The following is a 20978-nucleotide window of genomic DNA, read 5'->3' as shown; positions in this document are numbered from 1 at the left end:
AACATGCAATATAAGTATAACATCTAAACACAAATATTTCATTTAAAAGTGATAATTTGTTTATATAATAACTAATAATAAAATCTAATAATTATTTCTTTCTAAAAAAATATTCGCCAAAAGAGTTATTTATCGCCGCCGCTTTACGCGGGCACACATATAGTAATTATTAAACACCATTAAATCATTTGAAACTCGTCTATAGTTGTCTAGCTTGACACATATTCTTTGGCCTGTTGTCACCATGATAATAACTAGAAGGAATTTGGTTGCGTCGTTGGCGCTGGTTTGAATAATGTTTGGAAACATAAATACAATGAAAAAGAAATAGAGAAACATTCACTCAGTAAACAATAAAAATTTAACAAAAATACGCAGGACATAATGGATTCCAGTCGGCAGCGGAATGAACAATTCCATTCCTTCCTTCATTCCGTTATACCAAAAAAGATGTTGTACTTACTTATGCATGTATCATGGTCTCTTATATGGAAAAGGCGACCACTACACATGCACTCATATCTTCCCTACAAGGAGAAAACATAGAAACACAGGTGATGATCATTATTTCACTTTAAAGTAGCAGAAAGGTATTATGCTATAACATATTGCAAAAAAGTTACTGATTTTACTGTTGGAGGGTTAATTCTCAAGAAACAATCACTTAATTAGAGAAAGGTACAAACCTTTCCCATATCACCAAAAATGATGGCACGTTGTAGAGAGTTCTAACCAGGGTAAGGAGAGGATTTAAACATGTACACCTTGTTCCAAATGATTGTAGCATTAGATAATTTATGACCTAATTTGTAGGTGTATCTATAATGATTAAAGATTTGTTAAATTTAGCATTTTTTTATAAAATCACATGCTGTAAAATGTGCAACATAAAATGAGTTGGAAGAAAGTCCATTCAAGAAGGTTGTATGCGTATCTCGTCTTCATTTATCCTTCGATACGTATCTTGTCTTCAGATTGTTTATCTGTTTCTTCAAGAACTGAAAGCACAAATCTTTATAGATGAGGTTGATTGCATCCAGGTGATCACCTGAAACATTTCGTTCCATTGTGTACCTGACAAGAAAGATGAAGTCGGTAACAATTTGAATCATTTTGACTCTCTTAGTCGCATCCAGGTTGAAATTATTTATTTTTTTCATTTTTAACATATAATTCCATCCAATGTTCGACTTTGTTAACTTGTAATAGAGATGCTTATTTACTTGAGGGTTAGATGCAATGAAAATTAGGAAAGTATCATCTATTTGTTTATTTTAACATCCTATTTATACTTCTTTCTATTTAGCTAAAGATATTTTGCAGTAATCGTATAGCTACCTAATTGTTGAGATACAAAAGTGAGAGTAAAGAGGCAAAATCCTCTTACATGGAACTTTATAGATGAGAAGAAGATGGTTAAGAAAAAGGCGAATACTTTTATATTTAATTTGAATACTTTTATAGTTGAGAAGAAGATTGTTAAAAAATAATAGCAAAAAGTATGTAAATTATACACATACATAAATTTGCTATTATTTTTTCCTTCATTTGCACAAATATAACATCATTTTGTCAAACAACTTTTAAATGTGAAACTTATTGACAACGTAAACATATATAAAGAATAAAGAAATGTACCATGTGAGGCTTGAGCATCGACTCACAAGCACCATAAAGAGACTCTGAATCTGTTCCAACCACCACAAAATCTTTTGCAAGCTCTCTATCATTCATTTCCTAAAAGAAAAGATAAGAAATTAGTGTGTGTCTCTAATTTACCAATTCAAAGAAAAAGAAAATTACTTTTTAAGAGTCTAAATTTCATAAAAGTATGACTAACAACAGAACAGATGTATAAAAAGTAGAAAATTACTTTCTAAGAAAATTACTTTTTAAGAGTCTACATTCGAGTGTTTGCTCGTCGTTTAGGCCGGTGAGTGAGATTTCTGCTCATTGCAGTCACCTTCGGGATTCTTCGCACCTGGATAGTACTAGGACCACACAACAGATGTATAAAAAGTAGACCTAGTTTGCTTTAATCGAGTCCATTGTTCAAATAAATGGTTTGCCATCATCACCCAATCCAGCAATCACAGGTTGGCAAAAATAAGGAGCAAACCTACACACAATATAAGTAAAAAAAATCCAATCAATCTAACAATTATATAACTTTAGTAAGCTAAATGTTGTAAGAGCTCATAAGATGGACAAAAAAGATATTTACCTTGAAATTGCTTATCATCTTTACAGTAAAGGGATCAAAACAGAGCTGCACAAAACTTTTGAAGATCAAATAACACTGATATTTCATTAAAACAGAACTGTACAAGAACAAAATTTGTGAATATCATATTACACATATTGAATATGTTACCGGATTCGTTTAGGAAAACCAAACCTGAGAATCGAAATAGATAAACACAAACATCAAACTGGAAGGTAATAGAAGCAAAAAAACATATAAACGCGACAATAACCACAGACGCAGACCTGAACATTAGGAACCAAGGTATGAACATATTACCTGCAGAAGCTGTTGACTAATCAATCGACCGACGAATTAAGACGTGAATCAGAAACGTCGTGAGGAAACTTCAACCATCGCCTCCAGCCACCGCCACCGACAACCAACGCCATTGCACCACCACCATCATCAGCGCCGGTATGCGTTGTTGATTTCCCTGTCGAACTCGTCAACTGGATGAAAGAAACTCCCAATCGATTACAGTAGTCAGTGGCGTTACCTGGATTAAAGTGAAACGAAAAAGATTATTTGGGGGGTTGGGTTTCGCAGAGAACGTCGGTCTCATAATGGATATCCCTTCAATCGATTCAGGGTTGGGATATTTGTGGTTTATAGATTGTATGTGAAAGAGAGAGCGTAGCAGGGGCATACAGTGATTGGAAGACATGGGCGGTTCAACACAGATGACGTTTTCACGTAGCAGCTTCAGATGCAGTCAAACCCAAATATGAATGAAACGAAGTTAAAGTGTGAGGAAATTAAAAGTATGTGGCAAAAATCAGAATCAATGAACCAAAGGGACTAATCTAGTTATTGTTTTTTGTTGAGTGACCTCTTCTGAATGACCTCTTTTGTCTCTTACGTGCAGACCACGTGCAGACATTAACCTTCGCAGACTGTTTGTTTTTTTTAAGACTGCAGACCTAAAAATATTTGCGCGCCCTCTTCTTGGCGCAGATGTAGACCAGAGTCTTCTAACATCTTCAGACATCTTCTAGCCTAAAAAAAACATATATATCTTTATTTTTTTAAAAAAAAAAATTAATTTATATTTTTTCCAGCTTTATTAATGATAAACAATTTGAAAAAAAAAATTACAAAACTTAAAAAAAAAAACGTTCGACGATACAAACATGATATTTTTGACAAACTTATAAATAAATATTTATTACAATAATAGTCGTTGAAGTTATTTATATAAATATGAAAAAAAAATCATAATATATTCTTATATTTTTTTGCCAAATTTTGTAAAACATTATTTAATACAGTATCGTCAATTTCTCGAGAAAATATTTATGGTACGTTTTTAATGGATTTAATTGAAAAAATTAAAGTTTATTTCCATCCTGTTATGTATCAAATTCTTTGATCACTAATTATAATGTTTAGCTATAACTTTGCAACCAAAGTTGTTGGTTTTATCAAATATATACGTTCATTCATACCATTTTTATTTTTGTTTTTTATACAATAATACATAAAAGTTGATCTAGATTCGGTAATTATTTATAACAAAGTCATAAAAATATTAAAAAATCACTTTGAAATTTGAAAAAATCAGTTTATTCAGATTTCAGTTTATTTTAGTAGCCCGCAGATGTTAAAAAAAAACAGTCTTCTTTTTTCAGACTGCAGACGTTTGGTCCACCTCTTCTACTGTAGATGTCTACAGATGTGGTCCGCAGACTGCAGACATTTTGCCTTAGAAAAAACAAAAAGCACCTAAAAGTCGCAACAGATGAAATTCATGTGGCCAATATCAGAAGTCGAAAACAATCCTGTTCCCCAGCCCTTTTAAGAGTTGATATATATATATATATATATATATATATATATATATATATATATATATATATATATATATATATATATATATATATATATATATATATATATAGGTTCGGTTTCATTTGATATCATGTTAATTTTGTAAGACCGTGAGACCAAATCTAAAAATAATTTTAAAATGCAAAATAAAAGGAAAAATCCAAAACTTCTTTTTTTAATTATTATTTTCGGAACTTTATTTACCTAAAACAAATATAAAAAAAATAAAAATAAATAAAAATAAAATTACCGTTTGTTTTTTTGAAAAATACGTGAAATATTCTAATAGAATATTACACTGTACATATTCTAATGTGATTTTTAGAATGTTAGAATATTCTACTAGATTTGTCAGATATGTAGAATATTCTAATATTCAACTAGAATATGTAAAAAATGTATTTTATTTATTTTTATTTTTATTTTTTTTGGTATTTTTTTTTTGGAAAATATATATTTCGAAAATAATATTGGAAAAAAAAAATTTCGAAAATTTTCAATTATTTTGCATTTTAAAAATGTTTTTGTTTTATCTACTAAATGAGTAGCTACGTTTACGTCTCACGGTCTCATAAACTTAGGTCGTCTCACATTAACCTAACCCTATATATATATATATATATATATATATATATATATATATATATATATATATATATATATATAGGGAAATGTTATTTGGAAAACAAAAAAACCGTAAAAAAATCCTAAATATTATAAAAATGCATAAAAAAAATACCAAGACATCACAAAACTTTTTTTGGAATTTTTTATCAAAAAATCGCAGCATTTTTTACAATTTCGCTGAAAAAAAAATAAAAAATCAATTTTTTTTTATTGTAAAAAAAAAATTTCAAAATTTTTTTTCAGCGATTTTGAAAGTTGCGATTTTTTGATAAAAAATTCAAAAAAAAGTTTTGTGATCTCTAAGTATTTTTTTATGCATTTTAATGATTTTTATGGTTTTTTGTTTTTCATAGAACCTAAACCTATATATATATATATATATATATATATATATATATATATATATATATATATATATATATATATAGGTTTAGGTTCATTTGAGACCATGTTAATTTTGTGAGACCGTGAGACCGAATCTAAAAATAATTTTAAAATGCAAAATAAAAGGAAAAAATCGAAAATTCTTTTTTAATTATTATTTTTGTCACTTTAATTTGCTAAAAAAAATTACCGTTTTTTTTTTAAAATACGTGAAATATTCTAATAGAATATTACACTGTAAATATTTTAATGTGATTTTTAGAATGTTACAATATTCTACTAGATTTGTCAGATATGTAAAATATTATAATATTCTATTAGAATATATAAAAAAAATGTATTTTGTTTTATTTGTTTTTTATTTTTTTTTGGTATTTTTTTAATTTTTTTTGGAAAATATAAATGACGAAAATAATATTTGGAAAAAAATTCGAAAATTTTCAATTATTTTGCTTTTTAAATTTTTTTTATTTATTTACAAAATGAGTGGATATGACTGCGTCTCACGGTCTTACAAAATTAGGTCGTCTCACATAAATCTAACCCTATATATATATATATATATATATATATATATATATATATATATATATATATATATATATATATATATATATATATATATATATATATATATATATATATATATATACATATATATATATATAGAGAGAGAGAGAGAGGAGAGTTCAATTGAGAAAAAAAAAGGTTGAGAATGGGGTAATCATTCTCAGCCACTCATTTATTTTTGCCGCAAAAGCATCCGTCGTACCAGCCGAAATGGGAAAGGAATAGACATGTGTTTTCCAACAAAACATGTTTCCTTAAACTATGCTAATCATTACCTTAATATATATACAAAAACATAGTTTTTTCGTTTTTTTTTTTAATTTTTAAGAAGCTATTTTTATCGAAAAATGATTTTAAATATACCAAAATTCATGATTTTTTATTCTCTACAAATAGACATCCATATTGATATAGTTTTAAGATAAAATAAATTTTTTTATATTTTCAGCTATCGTTATTCATAAGTGAATAAAAATGCATCTGGTTTTTATCACAGTACATTCGTTATTCACTTATGAATAAAAAGTATGATTAATTTTTTTTACAATTTAAGTATCATTCATATATGAATATAGCATATAATAAACATAGTATATTAATATTTAAATATTAGACGATGCATTCACTTGTGAATATTAACATAATATATTCATTTGTGAATATTAGATGGTATATTCACTTATGAATATTAAATGATATTTTCATATGTGAATATTACATAGTATTACATGGTATATCACATGTGAATATTACATAGTATATTCACTTGTGAATATTAGATGATATATTCACTTATGAATATTACACAGTATATTCACATATGAATATTACAAGGAATTTTCACAAATATATATAATTTTATATATTATTCACATATAAATAACATACAGACTTGCATATTTGTTTTGTGTTTTTAATAATCATATATTGATTCAGGTGAGAAAACATATTCATATGTGAATATAACGTGGTAATTTAGTTTATGCATTTCATCAAACAGTTGGAGTGCATACAAGTTAACTATTTTAAAAATGTTAAAAACATGATACTTCCGATTCAAGTTATCAATTCCAAATCATCATATACTTCTAATTTCGACTTCAGATGCGACATCCTAGATTTCTCATTTTGATTTTGATTTCCGAAAATCCGATTGGGAACATGTGAGTACCGATTCCGAGTCCTTCAATGTCGACTGCGACTGCGAGTCCAGAACTCCGATTCCAATTTCATGAACAACGAAGAAATTCCGATTCCAACTGAGTTCGTTTGCGAATCTGGGAAATTCCAATTCCAAATCCATTATGAACTTTAACAAATGCTTGCAAGCTACGAACATTCGGAGTATTCAACAAAGAAATCGATGAAATAGATGATTTTGGTATGCGAATCTGTCTTGAACGGCGAACCTCCCAGCCACGAAGATCGATGATTGATTAACACTGGATGACATTGATGATGGTTTAATTGAAGAAATCTGGATGATTGTTGAAGGTTGGAGGAGAAATTTTGATGATAAACGAATTGTTATCTAATTCTCTACAGTTACGTATTTGAGATTGGAGGTTATTATCATATTTACAAGTTTGCCACCGTGTCTTTTTATGCTTAGATTAAATGAGTGGCTGAGAATGATTCCCCCATTCTCAACCTTTTTTATTTTCTCAATTGAACTTACCTCTCTCTCTCTCTCTCTCTCTCTCTCTATATATATATATATATATATATATATATATATATATATATATATATATATATATATATATATATATATATATATATATATATATATATATATATATATTAGGGGTGTGCGCGGTGCGGTTTGGTGCGGTTTAGAGTCAAAACCACAAACCGCACCGCATATGCGGTTTGAATATTTTAGAAACCGCAAACCGCACCACAGATGTTCAAAACCGCGTTATGCGGTGCGGTTTGCTGCGGGCGGTTTATGCGGTTTGGTTGCGGTTTGTGCGGTTTAATGAGTTGTTCAACATTAAATCTACCAAAAAACTGACCCGGTTAAAAAAATTGATTGCTTTCATTTTATAAAAACAAATACAATTTTCAAGTTAAATCGTTTTTAATAAATTGTGATTCATGCTAGTATAGTTTTTGTAAGTGTCATTGTTATTGCTCTATATTGCCGTTATAGTTGCTATATTCTTGTAAACCGTGGGATTTTCATCTAATAGTGATTTAATATTACGTTATAGATATTTGGTTATTGTAAGATATATATTTAAATACATCGTTTCTAAATCGTGATTTGAAATTATAATAAAGTAAAGAAAAAAAGTATATATATAACATGCGGTGCGGTGCGGTTTGAACTGCGGTTTTATAAATACAAACCGCAAACCACACCGCATAGTGCGGTTTGATAAAATGATGAACCGCAAACCGCACCACGAAATTCTAAACCACATTATGCGGTGCGGTTTGGTGCGGTGCGCGCGGTTTGTGCGGTTTTTTGCACACCCCTAATATATATATATATATATATATATATATATATATATATATATATATATATATATATATATATATATATAGGTTTAGGTTCTATGGAAAACAAGAAACCCTAAAAAAAACCCTAAAAATCATAAAAATGCATAAAAAAAATTGTTAGACATCACAAAATATTTTTTTTTAATTTTATATTATGAATTTTCGCAGCTTTTTCTTTATTTTCGTTGAATTTTTTTTTGAAAAAAAACCAAAAAAAAATCGATTTTTTTGTTTTTTTTCAGCGATTTTGTAAATAAATCTACGATTTTTAGGTAAAAAATGTCAAAAAAAATATTTGTGATCTCTAAGTATTTTTTTTTATGCATTTTTATGATTTTTAGGGTTTTTTTGTTTTCCATATAACCTTCCATATATATATATATATATATATATATATATATATATATATATATATATATATATATATATATATGCCTAGGTTATAATGTGGATGGACAACTATTGTGTGGACGTGTGGATAATGCTATTTTATGAAAATTACTAAGATAATATGTTGTTTAGTAATGTGAATACGTTCAATCTCACAGAATCATTGTTATTTTAATGGATTCTCACCAATTCTAATTCATTTTTGTTTTCATTCATCGTTTTTTATTTATTTTAATTCTTACATAATACGACTCAATAAACACGCTGATAACATTCTGACAGAATGAGAATAATTAAAAAAAAGTATATAATAATCTTATAGACGATTTAATTAGTGAAAATGCTTAATAATTAAAATAATTATATAAGATTGAACGTATTCATATTATCAAACAACATATTTTCTTTGTAATTCTCACAGAATAGCATTATCCACACGTCCACACAATAGATGTCAATCCAATTTGAACCCAGCTCTATATATATATATATATATATATATATATATATATATATATATATATATATATATATATATATATATATATATATATATATATAAAAGTATTTATCATGTTTTGCTTAATTTTAAGAGGTACAAGTTATAATGCATTATGTACAATGAATTTATACATTGGCAGAATAGTATATCATATATTCCGTCAACAATTGAAAAGGTCAAATAACATACCAGCTCCTGTTATATCTCAATCGTATCCCTTATAACTAAACAAACTCATCTGCCCCCCAACTGCTGAATTGGTCTAAGTTGAATCGGTCATCCTTTAGCTTCAAGCCTATTGAATCGGTCAACATTAAATATGCTTTATATTGCATCCGGTCTCTCAGTTCTTTCACAATTCTTTGAGAGGAAGAGTGACAGTGCCGATGGACGTGCAGGATGAACCTGTTACCGGCTCACCGCCTCCGATTGCTTCCCTCTTCTCTGTGGTGATTCTACGATGAGCAAGTTCGCCGGTTCCTCCGTGTTTCCCTGTTACTCTCTCAGGTAATATGCTCCGTTTTTTTAGTATTACTGATTTTGGATTTTCAATTCGGCAATAGTGATTTCTAGATTTTCATGCAATTTTCCAATGGAAACGACCATTAATAGCTACAGTTTGTCCCTAAGTTTTATGTTTGTTGACTAAAGGTTCTTGATTAGTAGATTTTCAACACACATGTTCTTTTTGCATTTGCTGCGCACACCAACTGCTCGATGTATTGCTCCAAAAAAATAGTGATCTTTTTTACTAATGGTTCTTGATGTACACTTCACCTCTGTATCAGATCATGATACTTTTGAACAGCTTTTTATTCCTTCATCCTTTCAAAGGTCTGATGTTGACTCTAAATGCGTTACTTTGGTCATTGCAATGTTGGAACATAATCTAAATTTCTACATTATTAACTGTGAGATTAGAAGGAATTTATAGGTCTTTTGGTGTACAATATTAAAAAAGAGGGTAAGATATGTTGACTACTTTTGTAGAAGAGATTTTTTTTTTGTTTTTTTCAATTAAATCGTTTTAAATATAGTATTTCTTTGTTTTGGCATGCAATTTTATTGGTCAACAGGTTGACTCAAGGTTGATTGAAGGCTGAAGAAATGCCAAAGCTGCTCAAAGAAAATTAGATTTGGTGCACAAGGTGAAACTTATTGCTTACTAATTTACATTTGACTTATTGATTATGATCAGAACATTTGACCCATTTAGTTCAATCGAAGATCTGCACTTCATTGTTTTTAATGAATGTTTGTGTATGGTGTAACTTTATTAGACATTTGGTAGGTTCAGGTACAAGTTGGTTTTCTATTATTTCATATGTTTTGAAGCCTGATTTGGTTTTGTCTATCTATTTGCTTTTTTCTAATCATCTGGTGGTTTAGGAAAGTGGAATTTGTTAATCAACTTATAATCACATTTTTCATGATAACAATTTTTCATATATACTGTGTTTCCCTTAAAATTGGATTTTTTTTGGTCGATGAATCCTGCCGGATCAGGGAATGGTACGTGTCTCGACTGAAATTAATGCATCTAAAGTTAATGATGTTGGTGGCGCATATATGGAAACAATTTACTTCTAAGTAGAAAGAAGAGTAAATTACAGAAATGTTCCTTGTGGTTTGATCGAATTCTTAGTTTTTGTTTTGTGCTTATTTGGTCACTTAACTATTTTTAAGTTTTAAAAGGTCATCAAACTTTTGGTTTTGTGCTCATTTAGACACTTAATTTTTGGTTTGGTTACATTTAGTTACCTAACTTTTAGATTTGTGCTCATTTAGTCATCTAACTTTTAAAATTGTGCTCATTTAGTCACTAAAAGCATTAGTTTTGATGTATTTTGACATTAATTTTTGTAAATGACTAATTAGTAACAATGACAAAGGTTGGCATCTGAATGATATGAGTAACATTCAACTTGGTTGATGTATGAGTGATTTAATACAAGTCAACTTGTGTGATGAACTTTATTTAACTGTGGCATTTTGCTTGTCCGACATAAATTTATTGTTTGGATTAATGTTTATTTGGTGTATGCAATTTTTTGGAAATGACTTATGGGGATGTATATTATCTTGGAAATAAATCGTAATCAAATCAATAAATTATACACCTCAAAATATCAACTAAAATTTTGCCAGAAAAAATAAACACATAGCAACAAAATAAAAACTAAATGACAACATAATAACAGAGTTATATTGAAAAAAACGAAGATTTAATCGGGTTTGTGATCAATAATGTACATTTAATCGGACTTGTAATCAATTAATCGTTTCTAGAAACTAATTATGAAAAAAACTATTCGTACTCGTCGCTTGGCGCGGGTAACGGCTAGTATATATATATATATATATATATATATATATATATATATATATATATATATATATATATATATATATATATATATATATATATAGGAAGGGTTATTTGGAAAACAAAAAAACCCTAAAAAAACTCTAAATATTATAAAAATGCATAAAAAAAATACCAAGACATCACAAAACTTTTTTTTGAATTTTTTTTATCAAAAAATCGCAGCATTTTTTACAATTTCGCTAAAAAAAATCAATTTTTTTTTTGTAAAAAAACAAAAATTTCAAATTTTTTTTTCAGCGATTTTGACCTAAAAGTTGCGATTTTTTGATAAAAAAATTCAAAAAAAAGTTTGTGATGTCTAAGTATTTTTTTTATGCATTTTAATGATTTTTAGGGTTTTTTGTTTTCCATAGAACCTAAACCTATATATATATATATATATATATATATATATATATATATATATATATATATATATATATATATATATATATATATACTAGCCGTTTACCCACGCTAAGCGACGGGTACGAATAATTTTTTCAAAAATTAATTTCTATAGGCGATTAGTTTCCTTTCGGTAGGCGTTTAAGGTTTATGTTGATTTATAGTCTACGTCTTAAGGATTTATCATTTTCAAGGAGAAGCTTAGTTTTTTTACGAAACATGTCATAATCCTAAAAACACACTGGGGAAACAATTTTACTCAGGAAAATTTTCAAAATTTCATAATTTTAGGTATATTCGTGAATTTGCGATCGAAATCCGAGAGCTTTTTTTATCTTCATAAAGCTTCTATTTCATGTGCATTTAGTTGACCATTTTTCACAAAATAAACCATTGATTTTTGTGAAAACTTGAAAATTAGTTGGTTGGGTATATTAGACTTTTGTATATGTCACTCTAAAGAATAACTCTTTTATTTTATCTTGTGCCTATACTTTGTAATAACATAGATTATGTATTTTTCATTTTTTTTCTTACTTTCAATAAAAAAATTGAAAAATATATATTTTTTAATAATTTGTTTAACATTTTGTTAAAATTACAATTATAGATCATTTTAAGATAGTTATTAATTAACTTTACATATAATATAAAATCGAATGTGAGTTGCCTTGTTTACAATCTGTTTTTTATTGCAAATATATTTTTCATTTATATTTAATAAAATTATGTCATATAAAATATATTTTTCATTTATATTTAATAAAACTATGTCATTTAGTAAATTAAATAATGGTATGACTGTGGTATGTTATTGATATTTTCTTATTACCATTAAATAATTGGTTGTTAGATTTATATGTTTCCTTTTGACCTAGTAACATTAATGGATACATCACCTAACCAAGAGAAATATATAAGATTATTGTTTATGAATTTAATGGATCAAGTCATAACTTATCAAGTCATCTAAGTGAATATTTGATTTATGGACGACCATTATACCCCTCTATTCATTTGTTTAATGTAGTAGCTTATAAACTCATATACAACACATAAACTTAAAATAACATAGATGCTACATCCAAACACCAAATGTATAGTTTTTGTTTATTAGAAAGTAATTATGGTTAATGATAGTACCATAATAGAAATACTTATCATAACCATAGTGATGATTCCAACGATCAGGCCCCTTTATTTGTTATCTTTGGTAAGAATAAAATGGGTAAGTCAAATATGAAAAACCATCGGTTATCGTTATGGAAGTTAGGGGTAGGTTTTAGATTAAAAAAAAAAGCGCTAGATATAATGTCATCATTTTTAACCAACTATTTTAGCAGTTTTAGCAATGTACTTATAAAGTACAATGCAATAACACCCAGGCGACGTCTAAGATCTCTCCTGCAAGTTTTGAACCAAAATTACAAAATTATTAAATGGGATACTTTATAATGGTAACTAAGATAATATATTTTTGTAAGAAATTCATATTACCTTTGTCTACAAAAACTGATCCATGATGAAGTTTTTCATGAGCATACATGATGCTTTGCTCAATGTCATCAACTGTTACATCAAATGAGGTACACAAATCCAAGAGATGTAAAGATATACACCACATAACATGAATGAGTTTTATTTGTTTGGTATTTCAAGGGTTATATGGCATATTTCATTTCTTTTTGTGACATTATGAACGAATAAATACAGTAAGCACGAAACAAACTATTTGAATACACTAACTGACCTCAATTTTTGTACACACTTAAAGTTCATCAAACTTAATAAAATCATCAGCAACAATTAATTTTTGATCTCCCTCAGTTTCTGAAACAACATAGTTGTCATGACCAATAACCACAACTGATTGATCCTGTGAAAAACAACACATTTGTCAAAACATGCAGCAACTGACTATCTACAACCAATCTTATGTCCAAAATCTTGTCATCTTTAAGATTGAAACAGAACATTATCGAAGCTCATATATTGTAAATTGAGGTTCTATGTGATCTAATTATTATTGTGCACATTTATTATCGCTATCTAATTGCAAGTCTTTAAATTTAGTTTCTAGAAGTTTAATATATTTAGGGTTCAATACTTATCAACCAACAATATGCATATCACTAAACACTAATAAAAATTGAGTACAACCGTCGAAATGTCTTTCAGAAGTAAAATTACTTGCATATGAACTACAAGATTATGGTCTATGGACTGAAAAGTTTAAAGATCTTGTTGATTTTTTTTTATAAAAAAAAAGTGCTAGTAAAGCTAAAAAGCATTTTTCAAGTGATCATGAAGTGGGTTTCGTTGTGGCATCAAAACAAACAAGTTGCATGCACTTAAAAGCTTTATGTTTTTTTAAAATCAAACTTGGTAGAAAATTCCCGTTGATCTCTCTCTATAACAAAACAAACACTAACATTAGTTTATTTGTTATTAAACAACATAATATTTTTTTTCTTATTAGCTACAACACCATTCATGACCACAACAGCTAGCTTATTTGGAAGAATACTTAGAGAAGTAGCAAGCAATAAATTTTGTACCTTAAGGCCAAAAGAAATTTCACCTTTGGGTCCATCAAAATTTTATCATCTCCATCATCAACACTTTCTATTTCTTCATCGTGATATTTCTTTTCAGATCTCCTTCAGAGAGAAATTCAAAAATATATAGAAATCCAAATCATCCAAAATCACAGGCATTTTAACATCCACCGTAGCAGTCTTTGAACCTCCATGTCCCTTCCTAGCTCACCTGTATTAGAAAAATCAAGAACAATAGCTTGGTCAGAAGACTCAGAATTAGGAAAAGAATTAGGAAAAAGATAAACATGGTTAATAGAGTAGAGAAAAAGTGTTTTATAAGAAAATGGAGATGAGGAATTCATATTTCAAAACCTGAATCCCACGATTTATATGCATAAATATGAAGGAACGAAAATACATGTATAAGATTCAAATCAAAGAAGATTTCTTTCCTAATCTTTTGAGATTATGATAAACAAACCCTGAAGATAAAGCCTTCCTACACTTCTTTCTTTTTTGAATTATTTGAAAAGGAACCTAACCAAATGGTTGAAAACCCAAATCAAAACTTGATCAAATGATTAAAACCCAACCTGATAGTAGACAAAATAACAGAAAACTAAACATTCAATCGATAGCCCTTGTTTTTTTTAAAGAAGTCATCATTCAAATTTATAGTCAAAACAATAAAAGAGCTCAATGGTTCCTTGATCAACCTGTTACAAACACCCCATCACAGTTAGTATAAACCATTTTAAAATGCTTGGTAACCATACTCACTTTAAGAAAAAATATTATCCCAAATGAAGTACAAATAAAGAAATTTGATTTTTATAAGGAACGATCTTGACCCAATAAATGAAACTATACATGTTTAGTACAATTATAATTAAAAGGCACCGAAAGACCTTATAATTAAATAGGGAAAAGGTGTGTAAAGAATTTTCCACAACCCCCAAACAAACGAATCAATTCTATAAATGTACAAACCATTGTAGCCCGTAATAAAAAACATCCACTTTTATATGCCAATAATAGTGCTTAAATAACATTTTAGTAAAATGGTTGATTTACTTATAGTTACCTTTCATTCTTAGGGATCTTCACTGAACTTCAATAGCATCTTCAATATAAGTGATGACAAAGTTGGTGGGACCTAAAATTTTTTAAGAAGATAATGACAGCAACCAGTGATTACAATGTCTATGTATGTATGAAGCAGAGATACAACTATTAACTTAATCATAGAATCTTATATGTGTATCAATCGAAAGATATTTACTTTCGTCACCTAAAAATCTCCAAAACTTGGCACACTTCATCTAAATTAGCTCCCACTAATCACTAAACTGTTAAGTGTTACTGCATCTACCACATTTTGAGTGTTTTCTTGTAAGTTTCAATGTTTATGGTAACTAATTGAGTTTCATATGGTAACTAATTGAGTTTCATATGGTGTATTAAGTAAGAACATGGAGAGATTTGTGGTTTCCTACACCTGCAGTAAGTCGATGGCAAAAACAATAGAAAGCTTTACCTAGAAACCTGGGAAAACAAATAAAAATCATCAGATATGGACAAATTAGATAATTTGCATACTTCTAACATGTGTCTTCATTTGCATATGAGAAACCTAAAAAAAACATACCTTAGCATCAAAGACCCAAGATTTCAATCAAATCTGTAAATATAGAAAGAGGTTTGTGGGATATTTTTGAGTTGAACATATCCTATCCAAAAAAAGGGTGAACCAAGCCCTAACTTTCAAAAAATCAAAATCAACTGGAACTACACCTGCATCGACGCATACTTTATGAAATCATTGTATTTAGGAAGTCGGTAGGATCAAGCGTACATATAGAGATGAATGACGGTGGTTGTGAAAATAACCCTTTGTGGTCTTGCAAAACCAAGTCTAATCACCAAGGAATGAAGAAATAACCTTTTAACCACTGGAGTCGTTCAAATCCATCCCAATCAAAATAAAACCTTGAAAAATCAAAACTAAAAAGAAACTTGAAATCGACCACAACACGGTTAGAGAGAGAGAGAGAGAGAGAGAGAGAGAGAGAGAGAGAGAGAGAGAGAGAGAGAACTTGGGTAATGAGGGCAGTGAAAGGCGGCGACTTTCTAGCCTTCTTGTTCTCAAAAGAAATCAGTAAATATAATATGGTATCAATCGACCCTAAAATCAAAAGTATTTGTAGGAACTTCCATTGGAAGGAGATCGAACCACAAATAAAAAGTATATGGGTAAAGAATTTATGATTTGCTTGCCAAACCTGAATCCAAATTGCACACTAAAATAAATTCAAAATTACTAAAACCAAAATAAAAGATGAGACAAATCAACAAAAACACAACAGATGAAACAGATGTAGAAAGTACCTGAACATTCGATTCTAGGGTCCAAATTTCAAAAGCATCAACATGAAGACCTAAATTAAAAGTAGGTCGGTGGTGGCATGCATAAACTAAGACCTGTATACACAATCAAAGAATCACACAGTTAAAGAGCCCGAAAGATAGAATTGATGTACCTTCGCCGTTGTAAGTGGAGGGGAAGGTTGATGACGATGTCGAAAGTTGGTGGTGGAGGGGTGGTTGGTCGTGGGGTTGGCTAGGGTTTGTGGACGGCAGCGGCAAGTCTCTGTGTATTGTGGTGGTATTAAAGGGGGTGGGCGAGGATACTGGCGGTCGTAGGTGGTAACCGATGATGGTGGTCGCGATCATGTCGCTGGAATTGCCTGTAGGTGGTAACTGGTTGAATTGGGTGAAAGATATTATATAAAATGTATTTGTTGACGGATTCATTGGCGTGAGAAATACTCGTTCAACATTGAGCTATAGTAGGAGCTGAAGATAAAAAGCTATAATTCAGGACTTCAATTTGAATCTGCTTATTACTTTGCTTGACTTTTTCAAGATGTTGACTGTATAAGTTTTATCTATTTTGCAATGCATAAATTCACAGTACAAATCGCATATAGGGTTGTATCTCTTAAAATTCAGCAAAACCTTGTAAATGCTTATTAAGGTATATATATATATATATATATATATATATATATATATATATATAAATGCCATTACTAAATTGTCAACATTATTATCTTGGCAACGTGTCTTTTTAATCGGAGTGAATACGAAATTATATTTGACATTGACAAAATCGTTTATTTCTTATTAATAATTAATTTATTGATTTCATGAAATAGACAAATGAACCTGCCAATTCAGAAAAAAACGCTTTCCACGCAACTATTTAATTTTAGATAATCTCATTTCGTTTTGTCGGTGTCGCCCACGGCATAAACGAGTTAGAGTAGAACCCACAAAAACGTTTTTTAATTCTATAAAACAGGTATATATTACGACTTAAATAATTAAATAGTTAATTAAAGTTGATTAAGAAGTTAATTGAGTATTTTTCTGTTCACACAACGAATTTGTAAAATATAAACACAACACGAATTATGAAACATGTATGAAATATTAGAGATAATATATTTTATATATTTATATTGTACTGTAGATATGATTGTTTTTTATGGTTATAGGGATTATTGTTTGTATTCTCTACCTATATATGTCGTATGAGTTACCAACGGTAAACACGGTTTGATACAATCTATTATGATGTTAGAGTCTATCTTTTTTCAAACTCTAAAATCCGCCAAACACCTCGCATCGCTATGACAAGAGATATTATGATGACAACTACCGACACAACAGTACCCATTACCCAAACAATGGTTCGAACTCTCGATGGCACAAAGATAACCTATTCTTCTTGGTTCAAACTGTTTTAAGTTTCATGAACGTGGTTACAAAGTTCTTCACTATCTGATGAACTATCGGTACACGTTTTTGACAATAACATCACCGCCTATGAGTCTGGAAACGCATCAACGAGATATTCTTGAATAACAAAGGCCCCGTACAACAACCTTAGAACATGAGTTCAACAATTTGAGCCTGATGTCGTGATCTTCCATAGACAATTATTGTCAACGTACATTTGAAAGACCCGAAGAATCAACTCACATATGTTGACAAATCTGTTAATGAGTAAATACATGTCCTTCAACTTGTTTGTAGTCTCCTCATCGAATATGACATCATGACGTCGTTATTAACTAAAGTCACCCTACATGGGAAACGGATCACAACATGTTGCATTTGGAATAACACACACAAACATAATGTCAAAATCTCGCAACCCTTAATGTGTTTATCACACCGTCGAATCACTCTAGCGACTACTGCCCACCGTCGGTTAACCGCGACAACAACCAGAATTTGGCAAGATGCGTCGTTGCAACCCTTAGTGAGGTTGTCATCATCATGGGGGATGGACACCTAATCTGGGACGTGGACAGGTTGTCGATGAACAACCACAACATTGTAACACCCTGTTTCGGATCGTACGTGATTAGGGTTCGTGGGCAGGTTGTCGATGAACAACCACAACATTGTAACACCCTGTTTCAGATCGTCCGTGATTAGGGTTCGTGGGCTGCAAACCGGGCATGAGGAATCCTCGGGGTTGCGACGAGTTGCTAGAAGTGTAGGGCATCTCGACACCTTTCCGGGGGTATGAGGTTCATTGGAATCGGAGTTATATCGAGGAAGCTAGGGAAGTTTGAAGTTGTGGCAAGATGAGTCCCTTATTTGAGAAAGGTGGCAACTGAGTACGCTGGGCGTACATGTGAGTACGCTTAGCGTACTCATGTGCGTGAAATTAAAGCGGAGTCACCCAGTACGTTGGGCGTACCAGAGGGTACGCTGGGCGTACTAGGTCCAGAAAGAAACCCTAATATTTTGGAGTGCCCCTATTTAAGGAACATTATGTCGTCATATCCAGCCACCGTTTCCATATTTCAACTCTCTCAAAACCCTAATTACCGTTCTTTGAGCTTGAGTGTCTATTGTGAGCTTATAAGTGTTCTTGTGGGATTTTTGGGAGTAAAGAAGGAGCATGGAAGAGAATAGAGTTGGAGTCCAGGCTTTGGATCTGAGTTTTTCTGTGGATGGAGCATCATTTGAAGAGTTAGTGGCCAGTGCGTAGCAGCAGCGTTTATAGGGGTTGTTCATCATCCGAGGTGAGTCTTCTCACTATACTTACCATGAGTGGTATCCTTGTGTGACTGAGATGCTTTACGTGCTTATTTGTGTATTGTGATATTCTGCATTATGTCTCTGTGATTTATGCCGAGTATTGTTATTATGAGCTTATTAGGTTAGGACCGGAGGGTCCACCAGAGTTCTGGGACCGGAGGGTCTTATCTGAGTATAGCCATGAGAGGCTACTGAGATGTGTGTGGTATCTTAGGGAACTCACTAAGCTTCGTGCTTACCGTGTTATGTGTTATGTGTTTCAGGTTTTTCTCAGGATCGCGCGAAGGCACCGGCTCGATTGTACACACCAGAGAAAGAGTTATGTTTTGAGGATCCTGGATTATTAAACAAACAATTATGGAGATGCGTTTTGTAAACTGAATAAATGAGATTTTGTGAAATACGTAATGAGATTTATATGAATTTAAAATGAAAATTTTGTTTGGAAATTTACGGTGTTACAAGTTGGTATCAGAGCCTTGGTTTGAGGGATTCGGATGCACCTTCGAGTATATCTGTACTCAAACTGAGGATTTGAGAAAAGTTTTCAAAAGAAATGATTTTTCTAAAACGAGCAAGAGTTTCTAAGAGAAAAACGAGAAGGAGCAGTGTGTACAATCAGCCAGAGCCCGAACGGTGATTTCCCAAAATACCCTTACTTATTTGTGATATAAGTTATTATTGAGATATTAGTGATGCATGCTAGAAGATAGGCTAGGTATTTCATATTCTAGGGCTAGAGTTGCCTGATTTGTGATGCCTTAGCCTAGGAATTTTGCTATCTGTGATGTGCTTTGAGTATGTGTTGAGTAAGAGTATCCAGCAGGAATCTTTTAGAAAGAACTTTGAGTAGAGGAGTAATCTAGGTGAGATACCTAGATGAGTATTGGAGGAGCCTACTAAGAGAGTAGTTAAATATCCGCGAGGGGGTAGAGTTGCTTGAGTTCGGTGATACCTTTGAGAGTAAGTGGAGTGATAACCTAGAGTGGTTTTATGTGTTTGTAGAGATTATTTGATGCCCGAATGTTGTTTCCTTTGTGCTTTGTGGAACTCTTGATGATGGGAGTCAACTACTAAGTGAATATGACGATATTCAGGAGGTAGATGATTGTCATTATAAGGAGTTCTTCATCAGCTGATGGCAGAAAAGTGAGGGAACCTAGGAAGAGCCAAGGGAGTGACCTTAGTCAGATGAGTACGCCGGTAGAGGAGAGTATTCGCTGGGAAGCGACCAGGTTTAGCGGGATTGGTGATCGAGAAGGTTGAGGAGCTACTTAGGAATTCTGGGACGATCTGTGTGGAAAGTATGGGTAGATGTGGCAGGTAGTATGGGCCCGTACTACTGAAAGCAGAGGACCCATACTCGAAACAAGGAGAATACCAGAGGTTCTAAGTAGCAGGTTGAGGGGAGATAACATGGATCGGGTGATTGGTCTATATTTATAGCACAATAAATTGTACTAAATATGTTGAATTGATGCA

General features: G+C 30.8%; 2 long non-coding RNA genes across 3 annotated transcripts; one reads left to right on the top strand and one right to left on the bottom strand.

Annotated features, from left to right (window-relative positions):
- Positions 1 to 245: 245 nt before the first annotated feature.
- LOC145118865 (uncharacterized) lies at positions 246 to 2991 on the bottom strand. Of its 2 annotated transcripts, none has more exons than XR_013713526.1 (6): positions 2525 to 2978; positions 2225 to 2398; positions 1890 to 2119; positions 1639 to 1737; positions 687 to 1074; positions 246 to 527 (listed from the first exon to the last, which is right to left on the bottom strand). It is a non-coding gene; the product is annotated as an uncharacterized LOC145118865 (long non-coding RNA). The 2 variants fall into 2 exon arrangements; XR_013713527.1 differs by lacking the exon at positions 246 to 527 and having other exon boundaries at positions 766 to 1074; positions 2525 to 2744; positions 2897 to 2991.
- A 6426-nt stretch (positions 2992 to 9417) lies between these two features.
- Positions 9418 to 10362, top strand: LOC145120527 (uncharacterized). Its single transcript, XR_013714233.1, has 2 exons — positions 9418 to 9566; positions 10136 to 10362. It is a non-coding gene; the product is annotated as an uncharacterized LOC145120527 (long non-coding RNA).
- The last annotated feature ends 10616 nt before the right edge of the window (positions 10363 to 20978 follow it).

The sequence above is a fragment of the Lactuca virosa genome, chromosome 6 (genome assembly GCF_052849685.1).
Source record: "Lactuca virosa cultivar CGN04683 chromosome 6, Lactuca_virosa_CGN04683_v6, whole genome shotgun sequence".
Lineage (NCBI taxonomy): Eukaryota > Viridiplantae > Streptophyta > Magnoliopsida > Asterales > Asteraceae > Lactuca > Lactuca virosa.
Note: the sequence above shows the minus strand (reverse complement) of the source record. Positions and strands in the feature narration are given on the sequence as shown.